The sequence below is a fragment of the Rhinoderma darwinii genome, chromosome 2 (assembly GCF_050947455.1).
Source record: "Rhinoderma darwinii isolate aRhiDar2 chromosome 2, aRhiDar2.hap1, whole genome shotgun sequence".
NCBI lineage: Eukaryota > Metazoa > Chordata > Amphibia > Anura > Rhinodermatidae > Rhinoderma > Rhinoderma darwinii.
This window is the reverse complement of record NC_134688.1, coordinates 328,233,655-328,250,446: the sequence shown is the minus strand read 5'-3', so window position 1 is coordinate 328,250,446 and position 16,792 is coordinate 328,233,655. Positions and strand designations below refer to the sequence as shown.

The following is a 16,792-nucleotide window of genomic DNA, read 5'->3' as shown; positions in this document are numbered from 1 at the left end:
CCCGATTAATAGACATCCTACCCACGATAGTACATTCCGATCAGGTGGGATTCATGAAGGGGAGGCAAGCTCCGGATGGAACTAGAAGGGTAATTGACCTTATAACTAAAGTAAGTCAATCTCGAGCGCCTTCTCTCCTCCTTTCCCTGGATGCAGAGAAGGCGTTCGATAGAATACACTGGGGGTTTGCATTTTCGACTTTGATGAAATTTGGATTCGAAGGGAACATATTTAAGGCTATTCAAGCACTATACACTCTACCTACTGCTAAAGTTCTCTCTAATGGTTTCCTGTCTACCCCCTTCAATATTACTAATGGTACTAGGCAAGGGTGCCCGCTGTCCCCCTTATTGTTTACACTAGTTATGGAACCTCTAGCAGAATCTATAAGATCTAATTTGCTGATTCGGGGAATCCCAGTGGGGTTTCGACAACATAAAATTGGATTATTCGCGGATGACATAATTTTGACCATTACTGACCCTTTATCCTCCCTAAGGGAAATTTCTCAAATTATCTCTAAATTTGGATTAGTATCTTACTACAAAGTGAATGCGTCTAAATCTCAAATTCTTGGGATTTTTATCTCCCTGTCCCTGAAACAATCTATAATAACCGAGTTCCCATATCAATGGGAAAAAGTTTCCATTCCTTATCTGGGAATCCAAATCAGCTATCCTTTGTTGCAACTTCCAAAAATAAATTTTGATCCTCTTCTAGCATCCTTACAGAAGGAATTGGATCAAATTGCTTTGCATGAACCTTCATGGTTAGGACGCAACGTGTGCTATAAGATGTTCATACTACCCAAAATATTATACTACCTACGCACCCTACCAATCCCTATACCACTAATTTGGATCTCTAAGTTCCAGAATCAACTTCGGAACTTTCTGTGGGGAGGAAGGAGACTTCGGATAGCAACGTCCCTCTTGCTGAAGCGGAAACATAGAGGGGGGCTGGGTGTACCTAATCTCTTAGCTTACCATAGAACATTTGTAGTTAAACAATCAGAAAAATGGTTTACTTCCTCTTCTGGAGTTAGCTGGCCAACGATTGAACACCATTTGATAGGGGGTCAACCGTTATCTACAGTACTGATGGCCTATGCCTTGAGACCTGACCTTCCCCTTCCCAATATCCTTACAATTAAAGTTGCAATACAACGTTGGCTTCATTTCATAGCGCAACCCGCGGGGATTCCGGGGAGTGGCACGACTCAGATACCGATGGGGGTGCTTGAAACACTAATTCCCAACCTAGGAATCAAACATTGGCCGATGAACGGCATCCAATATGTTTTTGATTTATTTTTGGGGAAAGATATTAAGTCCTTTAACAACATTCAGGAACAGTTTGGGATCTCGGATAGAGATATTTATAAATACACTCAGATTAAATCTTATTTGGCGTCCTCGCCTCTGACTGGGCTTCATGCACCCCAATCAACTATAGCACTTCTTTCTGGATCTAGCTGGGGAGGCTGCAACCTTACGGCTAGAATATATGATGCAATGAATGGGGATGTGGAGACTTCTAGGCGAGCACACTTCTTGAACTGGGAGAGAGACATGGGGAAATCTTTCTCTATGGCACAATGGGAAACAGCGATTAAATGGACTTTGAAGTCCTCAGTTTGTATGAACCTCTTGGAAGTTTTCCATAAGGTTCTGTTGCGATGGTACTATACTCCGGCCAAATTGGCGAGGATATATCCTCAAACTTCTAACCTATGTTGGCGTAACTGTGGCCAAGAAGGCTCGTTATATCATATATTTTGGGGATGTCCCCACCTGGGGACTTTCTGGTCCAGCATTTTTCAATTACTTTCAGAGGTTTTGATGATTCCTATTCTCCAGGAACCAGGGTTAGCACTACTTTCTCTGGAGATAGAAAAGTTCCCGCCGATTTATCGACGCTTAGTGTGCCATGTTTTGCTCACAGCGAAATTACTGATAGCTAAGGCCTGGAAGTCTCCAACATCACCCACACGGGAGGAGGTGGTGGCCAGGGTGTCAACACATTGTGTATATGAACGCATTTTTTACCTTAGACAACATAGATATGCTTCTTATATTGCCTTTTGGAATCCCTGGATAATATATCATAAAGTGGATATGGAGATAACACAGATTTCAGCAATTCCCCCCCCCCCTCCTAACCTTTCCCCTGAACCTCCCCTTGTTTTTGGTTCTCTGTTAAAATGTTATGCGAACAAGTTGGACTACTTTTGACATTATTGATGTATACTTGTATATGACGCACTTTATTTCTGTAACACATGTTGTTTATTTGAAAAGTACAATAAAAAAATTAATTGTTAAAAAAGGTCTATGGATTAAAGCATTTAATGTCAATGGCCATTCTAAGCTGAATGTGCCTGCTCTCGTCAGATCGCAGATGAATAACACTGTAAGACCTCGCTCGTTCCAGTGTGGGAGACTGTTTGGGAATCCATGGTGATGTTGACCTATAGTTATGCTGTTTAGAATTATTTTCACAATCGATTAAATATAAGAATAGACTAAAGCTTTAAAAGTTAATGGCCATTCTAAGCTGAAATGTGCCTTTTGTCGTCAAATCGCAGATGAAAAACACTTTACCACCTCGCTAGTACCAGTGTGGGAGACTGTCTGGGAATCCATGGTGCTGTTGAATTTTTATTATGTCGATTAGAATTTGTTTCACAATCGATTAAAAATAAAAATAGACTAAAGCACTAAAAGTTAATAGGCATTCTAAGCTTAAATGTGCCTTTTCTCGTCAAATCGCAGATATATAACACTTTAAGGCCTCGCTAGTACGAGTGTGGGAGACTGTCTGGGAATCCGTGGTGCGGTTGACTTTTTATTATGTTGTTTAGATTTTGTTTCACAATCGATTAAAAAGGACTATGGATTAAAGCATTTAATGTCAATGGCCATTTTAAACTGAATGTGCCTGCTCTCATCAGATCGCAGATGAATAACACTGTAAGACCTCGCTCGTTCCAGTGTGAGAGACTGTATGGGAATCCATGGTGCTGTTGACCTATAGTTATGCTGTTTAGAATTTGTTTCACAATCGATTAAATATAAAAATACACTAAAGCTTTAAAAGTTAATGGCCATTCTAAGCTGAAATGTGCCTTTTCTCGTCAAATTGCAGATAATTAACACTTTAAGACCTCGCAAATACCAGTGTGGGAGACTGTCTGGGAATCCGTGGTGCGGTTGACTTTTTATGTCATTTAGATTTTGTTTCACAATCGATTAAAAAGGACTATGGATTAAAGCATTTAACGTCAATGGCCATTCTAAGCTGAATGTACCTGCTCTCGTCAGATCGCAGAAGTTACACAGCTTAAGGCTTCGCTAGTACTAGTGTGGGAGACTGTTGGGGAAGCTGTGGTGCGGTTGACTTTTTATTATGTCGTTTAGATTTTGTTTCACAATCGATTAAAAAGGACTATGGATTAAAACATTTAACGTCAATGGCAGTTCTAAGCTGAATGTGCCTGCTCTCGTCAGATCACAGAAGTTACACAGCTTAAGGCCTCGCTAGTACCACTGTGGGAGACTGTCTGGGAATCCGTGGTGCGGTTGACTTTTTATTATGTCGTTTAGATTTTGTTTCACAATCGATTAAAAAGGACTATGGATTAAAGCATTTAACGTCAATGGCCATTCTAAGCTGAATGTGCGTGCTCTTTTCAGATCGCAGAAGTTACACAGCTTAAGGCCTCGCTAGTACCAGTGTGGGAGACTGTCTGGCAATCCGTGGTGCGGTTGACTTTTTATTATGTCGTTTAGATTTTGTTTCACAATCGATTAAAAAGGTCTATGGATTAAAGCATTTAACGTCAATGGCCATTCTAAGCTGAATGTGCCTTCTCTCGTCAGATCGCAGTAGTTACACAGCTTAAGGCCTCGCTAGTACCAGTGTGGGAGACTGTCTGGGAATCCGTGGTGCGGTCGACTTTTTATTATGTCGTTTAGATTTTGTTTCACAATCGGTTAAAAAGGACTATGGATTAAAGCATTTAATGTCAAAGGCCATTCTAAGCTGAATGTGCCTGCTCTCGTCAGATCGCAGAAGTTACACAGCTTAAGGCCTCGCTAGTACCAGTGTGGTAGACTGTCTGGGAATCCGTGGTGCGGTTGACTTTTTATTATGTCGTTTAGATTTTGTTTCACAATCGGTTAAAAAGGACTATGGATTAAAGCATTTAATGTCAATGGTCATTAGAAGCTGAATGTGCCTGCTCTCGTCAGATCGCAGAAGTTACACAGCTTAAGGCCTCACTAGTACCAGTGTGGGAGACTGTCTGGCAATCCGTGGTGCGGTTGACTTTTTATTATGTCGTTTAGATTTTGTTTCACAATCGATTAAAAAGGTCTTTGGATTAAAGCATTTAACATCAATGGCCGTTCTAAGCTGAATGTGCCTGCTCTCGTCACATCGCAGTAGTTACACAGCTTAAGTCCTCGCTAATACCAGTGTGGGAGACTGTCTGGCAATCCGTGGTGCGGTTGACTTTTTATTATGTCGTTTAGATTTTGTTTCACAATCGGTTAAAAAGGACTATGGATTAAAGGATTTAATGTCAAAGGCCATTCTAAGTTGAATGTGCCTGCTCTCGTCAGATCGCAGAAGTTACACAGCTTAAGGCCTCGCTAGTACCAGTGTGTTTGACTGTCTGGGAATCCGTGGTGCGGTTGACTTTTTATATGTCGTTTAGATTTTGTTTCACAATCGGTTAAAAAGGACTATGGATTAAAGCATTTACTGTCAATGGCCATTCTAAGCTGAATGTACCTGCTCTCGTCAGATCGCACAAGTTACACAGCTTAAGGCCTCGCTAGTACCAGTATGGGAGACTGTATAGGAATCCGTGGTGCGGTTGACTTTTTATTATGTCGTTTAGATTTTGTTTCACAATCGATTAAAAAGGACTATGGATTAAAGCATTTAATGTCAATGGCCATTCTAAGTTGAATGTGCCTGCTCTCGTCAGATCGCAGAAGTTACACAGCTTAAGGCCTTGTTAGTACCAGTGTGGGAGACTGTCTGGCAATCCATGGTGCGGTTGACTTTTTATTATGTCGTTTAGATTTTGTTTCACAATCGGTTAAAAAGGACTATGGATTAACACATTTAATGTCAATGGTCATTCTAAGCTGAATGTGCCTGCTCTCGTCAGAGCGCAGAAGTTACACAGCTTAAGGCCTTGCTAGTACCAGTGTGGAAGACTGTCAGGGAATCCATGGTGCTGTTGACCTATTGTTATGCTGTTTAGAATTTGTTTCACAATCGATTAAATATAAAAATAGACTAAAGCTTTAAAAGTTACACAGCTTAAGGCCTCGCTAGTACCAGTGTGGGAGACTGTCTGGGAATCCGTGGTGCGGTTGACTTTTTATTATGTCGTTTAGATTTTGTTTCACAATCGATTAAAAAGGTCTATGGATTAAAGCATTTTACATCAATGGCCATTCTAAGCTGAATGTGCCTGCTCTCGTCAGATCGTAGAAGTTACACAGCTTAAGGCCTCGCTAGTACCAGTGTGGGAGACTGTCTGGGAAGCCGTGGTGTGGTTGCCTTTTTTATTATGTCGTTTAGATTTTGTTTCACAATCGATTAAAAAGGACTATGGATTAAAACATTTAACGTCGATGGCCGTTCTAAGCTGAATGTGCCTGCTCTCGTCAGATCACAGAAGTTACTCAGCTTAAGGCCTCACTAGTACGAGTCTGGAAATCCGTGGTGCGGTTGACTTTTTATTATGTCGTTTAGATTTTGTTTCACAATCGATTAAAAAGGACTATGGATTAAAGCATTTAATGTCAATGGCCATTCTAAGCTGAATGTGCCTGCTCTCGTCAGATCGCAGAAGTTACACAGCTTAAGGCCTCGCTAGTACAAGTGTGGTAGACTGTCTGGGAACCCGTGGTGCGGTTGACTTTTTATTATGTCGTTTAGATTTTGTTTCACAATCGGTTAAAAAGGACTATGGATTAAAACATTTAATGTCAATGGCCATTCTAAGCTGAATGTTCCTGCTCTTGTCAGATCGCAGAAGTTACACAGCTTAACGCCTCGCTAGTACCAGTATGGGAGACTGTATGGGAATCCGTGGTGCGGTTGACTTTTTATTATGTCGTTTAGATTTTGTTTCACAATCGATTAAAAAGGACTATGGATTAAAGCATTTAATGTCAATGGCCATTCTAAGCTGAATGTGCCTCCTCTCGTCAGATCGCAGAAGTTACACAGCTTAAGGCCTCGCTAGTACCAGTGTGGGAGACGGTCTGGGAATCCGTGGTGCGGTTAACTTTTTATTATGTAGTTTAGAATTTGTTTCACAATCGATTAAATATAAAAATAGACTAAAGCTTTAAAAGTTAATGGCCATTCTAAGCTGAAATGTGCCTTTTCTCGTCAAATCGCAGATGAATAACACTTTAAGACCTCGCTAGCACCAGTGTGGGAGACTGTCTGGGAATCCGTGGTGCGGTTTACTTTTTATTATGTCGTTTAGATTTTGTTTCACAATCGATTAAAAAGGTCTATGGATTAAAGCATTTAACGTCAATGGCCATTCTAAGCTGAATGTGCCTGCTCTCGTCAGATCGCAGAAGTTACACAGCTTAAGGCCTTGCTAGTACCAGTGTGGGAGATTGTCTGGGAATCCGTGGTGCGGTTGACTTTTTATTATGTCGTTTAGATTTTGTTTCAGTATCTTTTAAAAAGGACGATGGATTAAAGCATTTAATGTCAATGGCCCTTCTAAACTGAAAGCGCCTGCTCTCGTCAGTTCGCAGAAGTTACACAGCTTAAGGCCCTTCTAGTACCAGTGTGGGAGACTGTCTGGGAATCCATGGTGCTGTTGACCTATTGTTATGCTGTTTAGAATTTGTTTTACAATCGACTAAAAATAAAAATAGACTAAAGCTTTAAAAGTTAATGGCCATTCTTAGCTGAAATGTGCCTTTTCTCGTCAAATTGCAGATGAATAACACTTTAACACCTCGCTAGTACCAGTGTGGGAGACTGTCTGGGAATCCGTGGTGTTGTTGACTTTTTATTATGTCGCTTAGAATTTGTTTCACAATCGATTAAAAAGGACTATGGATTAAAGCATTTAACGCCAATGGCCATTCTAAGCTGAATGTGCCTGCTCTCGTCAGATCGCAGAAGTTACACAGCTTAAGGCCTCACAAGTACCAGTGTGGGAGACTGTCTGGGAATCCGTGGTGCGGTTGACTTTTTATTATGTCGTTTAGATTTTGTTTCACAATCGATTAAAAAGGACTATGGATTAAAGCATTTAATGTCAATGGCCATTCTAAGCTGAATGTGCCTGCTCTCGTTAGATCGCAGAAGTTACACAGCTTAACGCCTCGCTAGTACCAGTGTTGGAGACTGTCTGGGAATCCGTGGTGCGGTTGACTTTTTATTATGTCGTTTAGATTATGTTTCACAATAGATTAAATAGGACTATGGATTAAAACATTTAACGTCTATGGCCATTCTAAGCTGAATGTGCCTGCTCTCGTCAGATCGCAGAAGTTACACAGCTTAAGGCCTCGCTAGTACCAGTGTGGGAGACTGTCTGGGAATCCGTGGTGCGGTTGAATTTTTATTATGTCGTTTAGATTTTTTTTCACAATCGATTAAAAAGGACTATGGATTAAAGCATTTAATGTCAATGGCCATTCTAAGCTGAATGTGCCTGCTCTCGTCAGATCGCAGAAGTTACACAGCTTAAGGCCTCGCTAGTACCAGTGTGGGAGACTGTCTGGGAATCCGTGGTGCGGTTGACTTTTTATTATGTCGTTTAGATTTTGTTTCACAATCGATTAAAAAGGACTATGGATTAAAGTATTTAATGTCAATTGCCATTCTAAGCTGAATGTGTCTGCTCTCGTCAGATCGCTGAAGTTACACAGCTTAAGGACTCGCTAGTACCAGTGTGGGAGACTGTCTGGGAATCCGTGGTGCGGTTGACTTTTTATTATGTTGTTTAGATTTTGTTTCACAATAGATTAAATAGGACTATGGATTAAGGCTTTTAATGTCAATGGCCATTCTAAGCTGAATGTGCCTGCTCTCGTCAGATCGCAGAAGATACACAGCTTAAGGCCTCGCTAGTACCAGTGTGGGAGACTGTCTGGGAATCCGTGGTGCGGTTGCCTTTTTATTATGTCGTTTAGATTTTGTTTCACAATCGATTAAAAATGACTATGGATTAAAGCATTTAATGTCAATGGCCATTCTAAGCTGAATGTGCCTGCTCTCGTCAGATTGCAGAAGTTACACAGCTTAAGGCCTCGCTAGTACCAGTGTGGGAGACTGTCTGGGAATCCGTGGTGCGGTTGACTTTTTATTATGTCGTTTAGATTTTGTTTCACAATAGATTAAATAGGACTATGGATTAAAGCATTTAACGTCAATGGCCATTCTAAGCTGAATGTGCCTGCTCTAGTCAGAACGCAGAAGTTACACAGCTTAAGGCCTCGCTAGTACCAGTGTGGGAGACTGTCTGGGAATCCGTGGTGCGGTTGACTTTTTATTATGTTGTTTAGATTTTGTTTCACAATAGATTAAATAGGACTATGGATTAAGGCTTTTAATGTCAATGGCCATTCTAAGCTGAATGTGCCTGCTCTCGTCAGATCACAGAAGTTACACAGCTTAAGGCCTCGCTAGTACCAGTGTGGGAGACTGTCTGGGAATCCGTGGTGCGGTTGACTTTTTATTATGTCGTTTAGATTTTGTTTCACAATCGATTAAAAAGGACTATGGATTAAAGCATTTAATGTCAATGGCCATTCTAAGCTGAATGTGCCTGCTCTCGTTAGATCGCAGAAGTTACACAGCTTAACGCCTCGCTAGTACCAGTGTGGGAGACTGTCTGGGAATCCGTGGTGCGGTTGACTTTTTATTATGTCGTTTAGATTTTGTTTCACAATAGATTAAATAGGACTATGGATTAAAACATTTAACCTCAATGGCCATTCTAAGCTGAATGTGCCTGCTCTCGTCAGATCGCAGAAGTTACACAGCTTAAGTCCTCGCTAGTACCAGTGTGGGAGACTGTCTGGGAATCCGTGGAGCGGTTGAATTTTTATTATGTCGTTTAGATTTTGTTTCACAATCGATTAAAAAGGACTATGGATTAAAGCATTTAATGTCAATGGCCATTCTAAGCTGAATGTGCCTGCTCTCGTCAGATCGCAGAAATTACACAGCTTAAGGCCTCGCTAGTACCAGTGTGGGAGACTGTCTGGGAATCCGTGGTGCGGTTGACTTTTTATTATGTCGTTTAGATTTTGTTTCACAATCGATTAAAAAGGACTATGGATTAAAGTATTTAATGTCAATTGCCATTCTAAGCTGAATGTGTCTGCTCTCGTCAGATCGCTGAAGTTACACAGCTTAAGGCCTCGCTAGTACCAGTGTGGGAGACTGTCTGGGAATCCGTGGTGCGGTTGACTTTTTATTATGTTGTTTAGATTTTGTTTCACAATAGATTAAATAGGACTATGGATTAAGGCTTTTAATGTAAATGGCCATTCTAAGCTGAATGTGCCTGCTCTCGTCAGATCGCAGAAGTTATACAGCTTAAGGCCTCGCTAGTACCAGTGTGGGAGACTGTCTGGGAATCCGTGGTGCGGTTGACTTTTTATTATGTCGTTTAGATTTTGTATCACAATCGATTAAAAAGGACTATGGATTAAAGCATTTAATGTCATTGGCCATTCTAAGCTGAATGTGCCTGCTCTCGTCAGATCGCAGAAGATACACAGCTTAAGGCCTCGCTACTACCAGTGTGGGAGACTGTCTGGGAATCCGTGGAGCGGTTGCCTTTTTATTATGTCGTTTAGATTTTGTTTCACAATCGATTAAAAAGGACTATGGATTAAAGCATTTAATGTCAATGGCCATTCTAAGCTGAATGTGCCTGCTCTCGTCAGATTGCAGAAGTTACACAGCTTAAGGCCTCGCTAGTACCAGTGTGGGAGACTGTCTGGGAATCCGTGGTGCGGTTGACTTTTTATTATGTCGTTTAGATTTTGTTTCACAATAGATTAAATAGGACTATGGATTAAAGCATTTAACGTCAATGGCCATTCTAAGCTGAATGTGCCTGCTCTCGTCAGAACGCAGAAGTTACACAGCTTAAGGCCTCGCTAGTACCAGTGTGGGAGACTGTCTGGGAATCCGTGGTGCGGTTGACTTTTTATTATGTTGTTTAGATTTTGTTTCACAATAGATTAAATAGGACTATGGATTGAGGCTTTTAATGTCAATGGCCATTCTAAGCTGAATGTGCCTGCTCTCGTCAGGTCGCAGAAGTTACACAGCTTAAGGCCTCGCTAGTACCAGTGTGGGAGACTGTCTGGGAATCCGTGGTGCGGTTGACTTTTTATTATGTCGTTTAGATTTTGTTTCACAATAGATTAAATAGGACTATGGATTAAAGCATTTAACGTCAATGGCCATTCTAAGCTGAATGTGCCAGCTCTCGTCAGAACACAGAAGTTACACAGCTTAAGGCCTCGCTAGTACCAGTGTGGGAGACTGTCTGGGAATCCGTGGTGCGGTTGAATTTTTATTATGTCGTTTAGATTTTGTTTCACAATCGATTAAAAAGGACTATGGATTAAAGCATTTAATGTCAATGGCCATTCTAAGCTGAATGTCCCTGCTCTCGTCAGATCGCAGAAGTTACAAAGCTTAAGGCCTCGCTAGTACCAGTGTGGGAGACTGTCTGGGAATCCGTGGTGCGGTTGACTTTTTATTATGTCGTTTAGATTTTGTTTCACAATCGATTAAAAAGGACTATGGATTAACGCATTTAATGTCAATGGCCATTCTAAGCTGAATGTGCCTGCCCTCGTTAGATTGCAGAAGTTACACAGCTTAACGCCTCGCTAGTACCAGTGTGGGAGACTGTCTGGGAATCCGTGGTGCGGTTGACTTTTTATTATGTCGTTTAGATTTTGTTTCACAATAGATTAAATAGGACTATGGATTAAAGCATTTAATGTCAATGGCCATTCTAAGCTGAATGTGCCTGCTCTCGTCAGATCGCAGAAGTTACACAGCTTAAGGCCTCGCTAGTACCAGTGTGGGAGACTGTCTGGGAATCCGTGGTGCGGTTGACTTTTTATTATGTCGTTTAAATTTTGTTTCACAATAGATTAAATAGGACTATGGATTAAAGCATTTAACGTCAATGGCCATTCTAAGCTGAATGTGCCTGCTCTCGTCAGATCGCAGAAGTTACACAGCTTAAGGCCTCGCTAGTACCAGTGTGGGAGACTGTCTGGGAATCCGTGGTGCGGTTCACTTTTTATTATGTTGTTTAGATTTTGTTTCACAATAGATTAAATAGGACTATGGATTAAGGCTTTTAATGTCAATGGCCATTCTAAGCTGAATGTGCCTGCTCTCGTCAGATCGCAGAAGTTACACAGCTTAAGGCCTCGCTAGTACCAGTGTGGGAGACTGTCTGGGAATCCGTGGTGCGGTTGACTTTTTATTATGTCGTTTAGATTTTGTTTCACAATCGATTAAAAAGGACTATGGATTAAAGCATTTAATGTCAATGGCCATTCTAAGCTGAATGTGCCTGCTCTCGTCAGATCGCAGAAGTTACACAGCTTAAGGCCTCGCTAGTACCAGTGTGGGAGACTGTCTGGGAATCCGTGGTGCGGTAGACTTTTTATTATGTCGTTTAAATTTTGTTTCACAATAGATTAAATAGGACTATGGATTAAAGCATTTAACGTCAATGGCCATTCTAAGCTGAATGTGCCTGCTCTCGTCAGATCGCAGAAGTTACACAGCTTAAGGCCTCGCTAGTACCAATGTGGGAGACTGTCTGGGAATCCGTGGTGCGGTTGACTTTTTATTATGTCGTTTAGATTTTGTTTCACAATCGATTAAAAAGGACTATGGATTAAAGCATTTAAGGTCAATGGCCATTCTAAGCTGAATGTGCCTGCTCTCGTCAGGTCGCAGAAGTTACACAGCTTAAGGCCCCGCTAGTACCAGTGTGGGAGACTGTCTGGGAATCCGTGGTGTGGTTGACTTTTTATTATGTTGTTTAGATTTTGTTTCACAATCGATTAAAAAGGACTATGGATTAAAGCATTTAATGTCAATGGCCATTCTAAGCTGAATGTGCCTGCTCTCGTCAGGTCGCAGAAGTTACACAGCTTAAGGCCTCGCTAGTACCAGTGTGGGAGACTGTCTGGGAATCCGTGGTGCAGTTGACTTTTTATTATGTCGTTTAGATTTTGTTTCACAATAGATTAAATAGGACTATGGATTAAAGCTTTTAACGTCACTGGCCATTCTAAGCTGAATGTGCCAGCTCTCGTCAGAACGCAGAAGTTACACAGCTTAAGGCCTCGCTAGTACCAGTGTGGGAGACTGTCTGGGAATCCGTGGTGCGGTTGAATTTTTATTATGTCGTTTAGATTTTGTTTCACAATCGATTAAAAAGGACTATGGATTAAAGCATTTAATGTCAATGGCCATTCTAAGCTGAATGTCCCTGCTCTCGTCAGATCGCAGAAGTTACAAAGCTTAATGCCTCGCTAGTACCAGTGTGGGAGACTGTCTGGGAATCCGTGGTGCGGTTGACTTTTTATTATGTCGTTTAGATTTTGTTTCACAATCGATTAAAAAGGACTATGGATTAAAGCATTTAATGTCAATGGCTATTCTAAGCTGAATGTGCCTGCCCTCGTTAGATTGCAGAAGTTACACAGCTTAACGCCTCGCTAGTACGAGTGTGGGAGACTGTCTGGGAATCCGTGGTGCGGTTGACTTTTTATTATGTCGTTTAGATTTTGTTTCACAATAGATTAAATAGGACTATGGATTAAAGCATTTAATGTCAATGGCCATTCTAAGCTGAATGTGCCTGCTCTCGTCAGATCGCAGAAGTTACACAGCTTAAGGCCTCGCTAGTACCAGTGTGGGAGACTGTCTGGGAATCCGTGGTGCGGTAGACTTTTTATTATGTCGTTTAAATTTTGTTTCACAATAAATTAAATAGGACTATGGATTAAAGCATTTAACGTCAATGGCCATTCTAAGCTGAATGTGCCTGCTCTCGTCAGAATGCAGAAGTTACACAGCTTAAGGCCTCGCTAGTACCAGTGTGGGAGACTGTCTGGGCATCCGTGGTGCGGTTGACTTTTATTATGTCGTTTAGATTTTGTTTCACAATCGATTAAAAAGGACTATGGATTAAAGCATTTAATGTCAATGGCCATTCTAAGCTGAATGTCCCTGCTCTCGTCAGATCGCAGAAGTTACACAGCTCAAGGCCTCGCTAGTACCAGTGTGGGAGACTGTCTGGGAATCCGTAGTGCGGTTGACTTTTTATTATGTCGTTTAGATTTTGTTTCACAATCGATTAAAAAGGACTATGGATTAAAGCATTTAATGTCAATGGCCATTCTAAGCTGAATGTGCCTGCTCTCGTCAGGTCGCAGAAGTTACACAGCTTAAGGCCTCGCTAGTACCAGTGTGGGAGACTGTCTGGGAATCCGTGGTGCAGTTGACTTTTTATTATGTCGTTTAGATTTTGTTTCACAATAGATTAAAAAGGACTATGGATTAAAGCATTTAATGTCAATGGCCATTCTAAGCTGAATGTGCCTGCTCTCGTCAGGTCGCAGAAGTTACACAGCTTAAGGCCTCGCTAGTACCAGTGTGGGAGACTGTCTGGGAATCCGTGGTGCAGTTGACTTTTTATTATGTCGTTTAGATTTTGTTTCACAATAGATTAAATAGGACTATGGATTAAAGCTTTTAACGTCACTGGCCATTCTAAGCTGAATGTGCCAGCTCTCGTCAGAACGCAGAAGTTACACAGCTTAAGGCCTCGCTAGTACCAGTGTGGGAGACTGTCTGGGAATCCGTGGTGCGGTTGAATTTTTATTATGTCGTTTAGATTTTGTTTCACAATCGATTAAAAAGGACTATGGATTAAAGCATTTAATGTCAATGGCCATTCTAAGCTGAATGTCCCTGCTCTCGTCAGATCGCAGAAGTTACAAAGCTTAATGCCTCGCTAGTACCAGTGTGGGAGACTGTCTGGGAATCCGTGGTGCGGTTGACTTTTTATTATGTCGTTTAGATTTTGTTTCACAATCGATTAAAAAGGACTATGGATTAAAGCATTTAATGTCAATGGCCATTCTAAGCTGAATGTGCCTGCCCTCGTTAGATTGCAGAAGTTACACAGCTTAACGCCTCGCTAGTACCAGTGTGGGAGACTGTCTGGGAATCCGTGGTGCGGTTGACTTTTTATTATGTCGTTTAGATTTTGTTTCACAATAGATTAAATAGGACTATGGATTAAAGCATTTAATGTCAATGGCCATTCTAAGCTGAATGTGCCTGCTCTCGTCAGATCGCAGAAGTTACACAGCTTAAGGCCTCGCTAGTACCAGTGTGGGAGACTGTCTGGGAATCCGTGGTGCGGTAGACTTTTTATTATGTCGTTTAAATTTTGTTTCACAATAAATTAAATAGGACTATGGATTAAAGCATTTAACGTCAATGGCCATTCTAAGCTGAATGTGCCTGCTCTCGTCAGAATGCAGAAGTTACACAGCTTAAGGCCTCGCTAGTACCAGTGTGGGAGACTGTCTGGGCATCCGTGGTGCGGTTGACTTTTATTATGTCGTTTAGATTTTGTTTCACAATCGATTAAAAAGGACTATGGATTAAAGCATTTAATGTCAATGGCCATTCTAAGCTGAATGTCCCTGCTCTCGTCAGATCGCAGAAGTTACACAGCTCAAGGCCTCGCTAGTACCAGTGTGGGAGACTGTCTGGGAATCCGTAGTGCGGTTGACTTTTTATTATGTCGTTTAGATTTTGTTTCACAATCGATTAAAAAGGACTATGGATTAAAGCATTTAATGTCAATGGCCATTCTAAGCTGAATGTGCCTGCTCTCGTCAGATCGCAGAAGTTACACAGCTGAAGGCCTCGCTAGTACCAGTGTGGGAGACTGTGTGGGAATCCGTGGTGCTGTTGACATTTTATTATGTCGTTTAGATTTTGTTTCACAATAGATTAAAAAGGACTATGGATTAAAGCATTTAATGTCAATGGCCATTCTAAGCTGAATGTGCCTGCTCTCGTCAGATCGCAGAAGTTACACAGCTTAAGGCCTCGCTAGTACCAGTGTGGGAGACTGTCTGGGAATCCGTGGTGCGGTTGACTTTTTTTTATGTCGTTTAGATTATGTTTCACAATAGATTAAATAGGACTATGGATTAAAGCATTTAACGTCAATAGCCATTCTAAGCTGAATGTGCCTGCTCTCGTCAGAACGCAGAAGTTACACAGCTTAAGGCCTCGCTAGTACCAGTGTGGGAGACTGTCTGGGAATCCGTGGTGTGGTTGAATTTTTATTATGTCGTTTAGATTTTGTTTCACAATCGATTAAAAAGGACTATGGATTAAAGCCTTTAATGTCAATGGCCATTCTAAGCTGAATGTCCCTGCTCTCGTCAGATCGCAGAAGTTACACAGCTTAAGGCCTCGCTAGTACCAGTGTGGGAGACTGTCTGGGAATCCGTGGTGCGGTTGACTTTTTATTATGTCGTTTAGATTTTGTTTCACAATCGATTAAAAAGGACTATGGATTAAAGCATTTAATGTCAATTGCCATTCTAAGCTGAATGTGCCTGCCCTCGTTAGATCGCAGAAGTTACACAGCTTAACGCCTCGCTAGTACCAGTGTGGGAGACTGTCTGGGAATCCGTGGTGCGGTTGACTTTTTATTATGTCGTTTAGATTTTGTTTCACAATAGATTAAATAGGACTATGGATTAAAGCATTTAACGTCAATGGCCATTCTAAGCTGAATGTGCCTGCTCTCGTCAGATCGCAGAAGTTACACAGCTTAAGGCCTCACTAGTACTAGTGTGGGAGACTGTCTGGGAATCCATGGTGCGGTTGACTTTTTATTATGTCGTTTAGATTTTGTTTCACAATAGATTAAATAGGACTATGGATTAAAGCATTTAACATCAGTGGCCATTCTAAGCTGAATGTGCCTGCTCTAGTCAGAACGCAGAAGTTACACAGCTTAAGGCCTCGCTAGGACCAGTGTGGGAGACTGTCTGGGAATCCGTGGTGCGGTTGAATTTTTATTATGTCGTTTAGATTTTGTTTCACAATAGATTAAATAGGACTATGGATTAAGGCTTTTAATGTCAATGGCCATTCTAAGCTGAATGTGCCTGCTCTCGTCAGATCGCTGAAGTTACACAGCTTAAGGCCTCGCTAGTACCAGTGTGGGAGACTGTCTGGGAATCCGTGGTGCAGTTGACTTTTTATTATGTCGTTTAGATTTTGTTTCACAATCGATTAAAAAGGACTATGGATTAAAGCATTTAATGTCAATGGCCATTCTAAGCTGAATGTGCCTGCTCTCGTCAGATCACAGAAGATACACAGCTTAAGGCCTCGCTAGTACCAGTGTGGGAGACTGTCTGGGAATCCGTGGTGCGGTTGCCTTTTTATTATGTCGTTTAGATTTTGTTTCACAATCGATTAAAAAGGACTATGGATTAAAGCATTTAATGTCAATGGCCATTCTAAGCTGAATGTGCCTGCTCTCGTCAGAACGTAGAAGTTACACAGCTTAAGGCCTCGCTAGTACCAGTGTGGGAGACTGTCTGGGAATCCGTGGTGCGGTTGACTTTTTATTATGTTGTTTAGATTTTGTTTCACAATAGATTAAATAGGACTATGGATTAAAGCA

General features: G+C 41.4%; 58 pseudogenes; all 58 read left to right on the top strand.

Moving 5' to 3' along the window:
- Positions 1-3,282: 3,282 nt before the first annotated feature.
- On the top strand, positions 3,283-3,401 carry LOC142745403 (5S ribosomal RNA; annotated as a pseudogene).
- A 67-nt stretch (positions 3,402-3,468) lies between these two features.
- On the top strand, positions 3,469-3,587 carry LOC142746982 (5S ribosomal RNA; annotated as a pseudogene).
- Positions 3,588-3,840: 253 nt separating this feature from the next.
- On the top strand, positions 3,841-3,959 carry LOC142747263 (5S ribosomal RNA; annotated as a pseudogene).
- A 67-nt stretch (positions 3,960-4,026) lies between these two features.
- Positions 4,027-4,145, top strand: LOC142746061 (5S ribosomal RNA; annotated as a pseudogene).
- Positions 4,146-4,769: 624 nt separating this feature from the next.
- Positions 4,770-4,888, top strand: LOC142745764 (5S ribosomal RNA; annotated as a pseudogene).
- A 67-nt stretch (positions 4,889-4,955) lies between these two features.
- Positions 4,956-5,074, top strand: LOC142746208 (5S ribosomal RNA; annotated as a pseudogene).
- Positions 5,075-5,141: 67 nt separating this feature from the next.
- On the top strand, positions 5,142-5,260 carry LOC142744960 (5S ribosomal RNA; annotated as a pseudogene).
- A 203-nt stretch (positions 5,261-5,463) lies between these two features.
- LOC142747102 (5S ribosomal RNA) lies at positions 5,464-5,582 on the top strand (annotated as a pseudogene).
- Positions 5,583-5,824: 242 nt separating this feature from the next.
- On the top strand, positions 5,825-5,943 carry LOC142746028 (5S ribosomal RNA; annotated as a pseudogene).
- A 67-nt stretch (positions 5,944-6,010) lies between these two features.
- LOC142747061 (5S ribosomal RNA) lies at positions 6,011-6,129 on the top strand (annotated as a pseudogene).
- Positions 6,130-6,569: 440 nt separating this feature from the next.
- On the top strand, positions 6,570-6,688 carry LOC142745418 (5S ribosomal RNA; annotated as a pseudogene).
- A 67-nt stretch (positions 6,689-6,755) lies between these two features.
- Positions 6,756-6,874, top strand: LOC142745846 (5S ribosomal RNA; annotated as a pseudogene).
- Positions 6,875-7,128: 254 nt separating this feature from the next.
- On the top strand, positions 7,129-7,247 carry LOC142745398 (5S ribosomal RNA; annotated as a pseudogene).
- A 67-nt stretch (positions 7,248-7,314) lies between these two features.
- Positions 7,315-7,433, top strand: LOC142746831 (5S ribosomal RNA; annotated as a pseudogene).
- Positions 7,434-7,500: 67 nt separating this feature from the next.
- Positions 7,501-7,619, top strand: LOC142745672 (5S ribosomal RNA; annotated as a pseudogene).
- A 67-nt stretch (positions 7,620-7,686) lies between these two features.
- LOC142747372 (5S ribosomal RNA) lies at positions 7,687-7,805 on the top strand (annotated as a pseudogene).
- Positions 7,806-8,058: 253 nt separating this feature from the next.
- Positions 8,059-8,177, top strand: LOC142745639 (5S ribosomal RNA; annotated as a pseudogene).
- Positions 8,178-8,244: 67 nt separating this feature from the next.
- LOC142744760 (5S ribosomal RNA) lies at positions 8,245-8,363 on the top strand (annotated as a pseudogene).
- Positions 8,364-8,430: 67 nt separating this feature from the next.
- Positions 8,431-8,549, top strand: LOC142744896 (5S ribosomal RNA; annotated as a pseudogene).
- Positions 8,550-8,616: 67 nt separating this feature from the next.
- Positions 8,617-8,735, top strand: LOC142744993 (5S ribosomal RNA; annotated as a pseudogene).
- A 67-nt stretch (positions 8,736-8,802) lies between these two features.
- Positions 8,803-8,921, top strand: LOC142746198 (5S ribosomal RNA; annotated as a pseudogene).
- A 67-nt stretch (positions 8,922-8,988) lies between these two features.
- On the top strand, positions 8,989-9,107 carry LOC142745941 (5S ribosomal RNA; annotated as a pseudogene).
- Positions 9,108-9,174: 67 nt separating this feature from the next.
- Positions 9,175-9,293, top strand: LOC142744824 (5S ribosomal RNA; annotated as a pseudogene).
- Positions 9,294-9,360: 67 nt separating this feature from the next.
- LOC142745604 (5S ribosomal RNA) lies at positions 9,361-9,479 on the top strand (annotated as a pseudogene).
- A 67-nt stretch (positions 9,480-9,546) lies between these two features.
- LOC142744693 (5S ribosomal RNA) lies at positions 9,547-9,665 on the top strand (annotated as a pseudogene).
- A 253-nt stretch (positions 9,666-9,918) lies between these two features.
- LOC142744758 (5S ribosomal RNA) lies at positions 9,919-10,037 on the top strand (annotated as a pseudogene).
- A 67-nt stretch (positions 10,038-10,104) lies between these two features.
- LOC142744068 (5S ribosomal RNA) lies at positions 10,105-10,223 on the top strand (annotated as a pseudogene).
- Positions 10,224-10,290: 67 nt separating this feature from the next.
- LOC142744478 (5S ribosomal RNA) lies at positions 10,291-10,409 on the top strand (annotated as a pseudogene).
- A 67-nt stretch (positions 10,410-10,476) lies between these two features.
- Positions 10,477-10,595, top strand: LOC142746966 (5S ribosomal RNA; annotated as a pseudogene).
- A 67-nt stretch (positions 10,596-10,662) lies between these two features.
- Positions 10,663-10,781, top strand: LOC142745630 (5S ribosomal RNA; annotated as a pseudogene).
- A 253-nt stretch (positions 10,782-11,034) lies between these two features.
- LOC142747371 (5S ribosomal RNA) lies at positions 11,035-11,153 on the top strand (annotated as a pseudogene).
- A 67-nt stretch (positions 11,154-11,220) lies between these two features.
- LOC142745197 (5S ribosomal RNA) lies at positions 11,221-11,339 on the top strand (annotated as a pseudogene).
- A 67-nt stretch (positions 11,340-11,406) lies between these two features.
- On the top strand, positions 11,407-11,525 carry LOC142747370 (5S ribosomal RNA; annotated as a pseudogene).
- Positions 11,526-11,592: 67 nt separating this feature from the next.
- LOC142744156 (5S ribosomal RNA) lies at positions 11,593-11,711 on the top strand (annotated as a pseudogene).
- A 67-nt stretch (positions 11,712-11,778) lies between these two features.
- Positions 11,779-11,897, top strand: LOC142743871 (5S ribosomal RNA; annotated as a pseudogene).
- Positions 11,898-11,964: 67 nt separating this feature from the next.
- LOC142745646 (5S ribosomal RNA) lies at positions 11,965-12,083 on the top strand (annotated as a pseudogene).
- A 67-nt stretch (positions 12,084-12,150) lies between these two features.
- On the top strand, positions 12,151-12,269 carry LOC142744543 (5S ribosomal RNA; annotated as a pseudogene).
- A 67-nt stretch (positions 12,270-12,336) lies between these two features.
- On the top strand, positions 12,337-12,455 carry LOC142747262 (5S ribosomal RNA; annotated as a pseudogene).
- Positions 12,456-12,522: 67 nt separating this feature from the next.
- Positions 12,523-12,641, top strand: LOC142747200 (5S ribosomal RNA; annotated as a pseudogene).
- A 253-nt stretch (positions 12,642-12,894) lies between these two features.
- On the top strand, positions 12,895-13,013 carry LOC142744155 (5S ribosomal RNA; annotated as a pseudogene).
- A 67-nt stretch (positions 13,014-13,080) lies between these two features.
- LOC142746020 (5S ribosomal RNA) lies at positions 13,081-13,199 on the top strand (annotated as a pseudogene).
- A 66-nt stretch (positions 13,200-13,265) lies between these two features.
- LOC142745958 (5S ribosomal RNA) lies at positions 13,266-13,384 on the top strand (annotated as a pseudogene).
- Positions 13,385-13,451: 67 nt separating this feature from the next.
- Positions 13,452-13,570, top strand: LOC142744542 (5S ribosomal RNA; annotated as a pseudogene).
- Positions 13,571-13,637: 67 nt separating this feature from the next.
- LOC142744541 (5S ribosomal RNA) lies at positions 13,638-13,756 on the top strand (annotated as a pseudogene).
- A 67-nt stretch (positions 13,757-13,823) lies between these two features.
- Positions 13,824-13,942, top strand: LOC142747261 (5S ribosomal RNA; annotated as a pseudogene).
- Positions 13,943-14,009: 67 nt separating this feature from the next.
- LOC142747199 (5S ribosomal RNA) lies at positions 14,010-14,128 on the top strand (annotated as a pseudogene).
- Positions 14,129-14,381: 253 nt separating this feature from the next.
- LOC142744154 (5S ribosomal RNA) lies at positions 14,382-14,500 on the top strand (annotated as a pseudogene).
- A 67-nt stretch (positions 14,501-14,567) lies between these two features.
- LOC142746019 (5S ribosomal RNA) lies at positions 14,568-14,686 on the top strand (annotated as a pseudogene).
- A 66-nt stretch (positions 14,687-14,752) lies between these two features.
- On the top strand, positions 14,753-14,871 carry LOC142745957 (5S ribosomal RNA; annotated as a pseudogene).
- Positions 14,872-14,938: 67 nt separating this feature from the next.
- On the top strand, positions 14,939-15,057 carry LOC142747380 (5S ribosomal RNA; annotated as a pseudogene).
- A 67-nt stretch (positions 15,058-15,124) lies between these two features.
- Positions 15,125-15,243, top strand: LOC142747369 (5S ribosomal RNA; annotated as a pseudogene).
- A 67-nt stretch (positions 15,244-15,310) lies between these two features.
- Positions 15,311-15,429, top strand: LOC142745389 (5S ribosomal RNA; annotated as a pseudogene).
- Positions 15,430-15,496: 67 nt separating this feature from the next.
- Positions 15,497-15,615, top strand: LOC142744050 (5S ribosomal RNA; annotated as a pseudogene).
- A 67-nt stretch (positions 15,616-15,682) lies between these two features.
- Positions 15,683-15,801, top strand: LOC142746992 (5S ribosomal RNA; annotated as a pseudogene).
- Positions 15,802-15,868: 67 nt separating this feature from the next.
- On the top strand, positions 15,869-15,987 carry LOC142745195 (5S ribosomal RNA; annotated as a pseudogene).
- Positions 15,988-16,240: 253 nt separating this feature from the next.
- LOC142744676 (5S ribosomal RNA) lies at positions 16,241-16,359 on the top strand (annotated as a pseudogene).
- A 67-nt stretch (positions 16,360-16,426) lies between these two features.
- Positions 16,427-16,545, top strand: LOC142746785 (5S ribosomal RNA; annotated as a pseudogene).
- A 67-nt stretch (positions 16,546-16,612) lies between these two features.
- Positions 16,613-16,731, top strand: LOC142744273 (5S ribosomal RNA; annotated as a pseudogene).
- Positions 16,732-16,792: the final 61 nt, after the last annotated feature.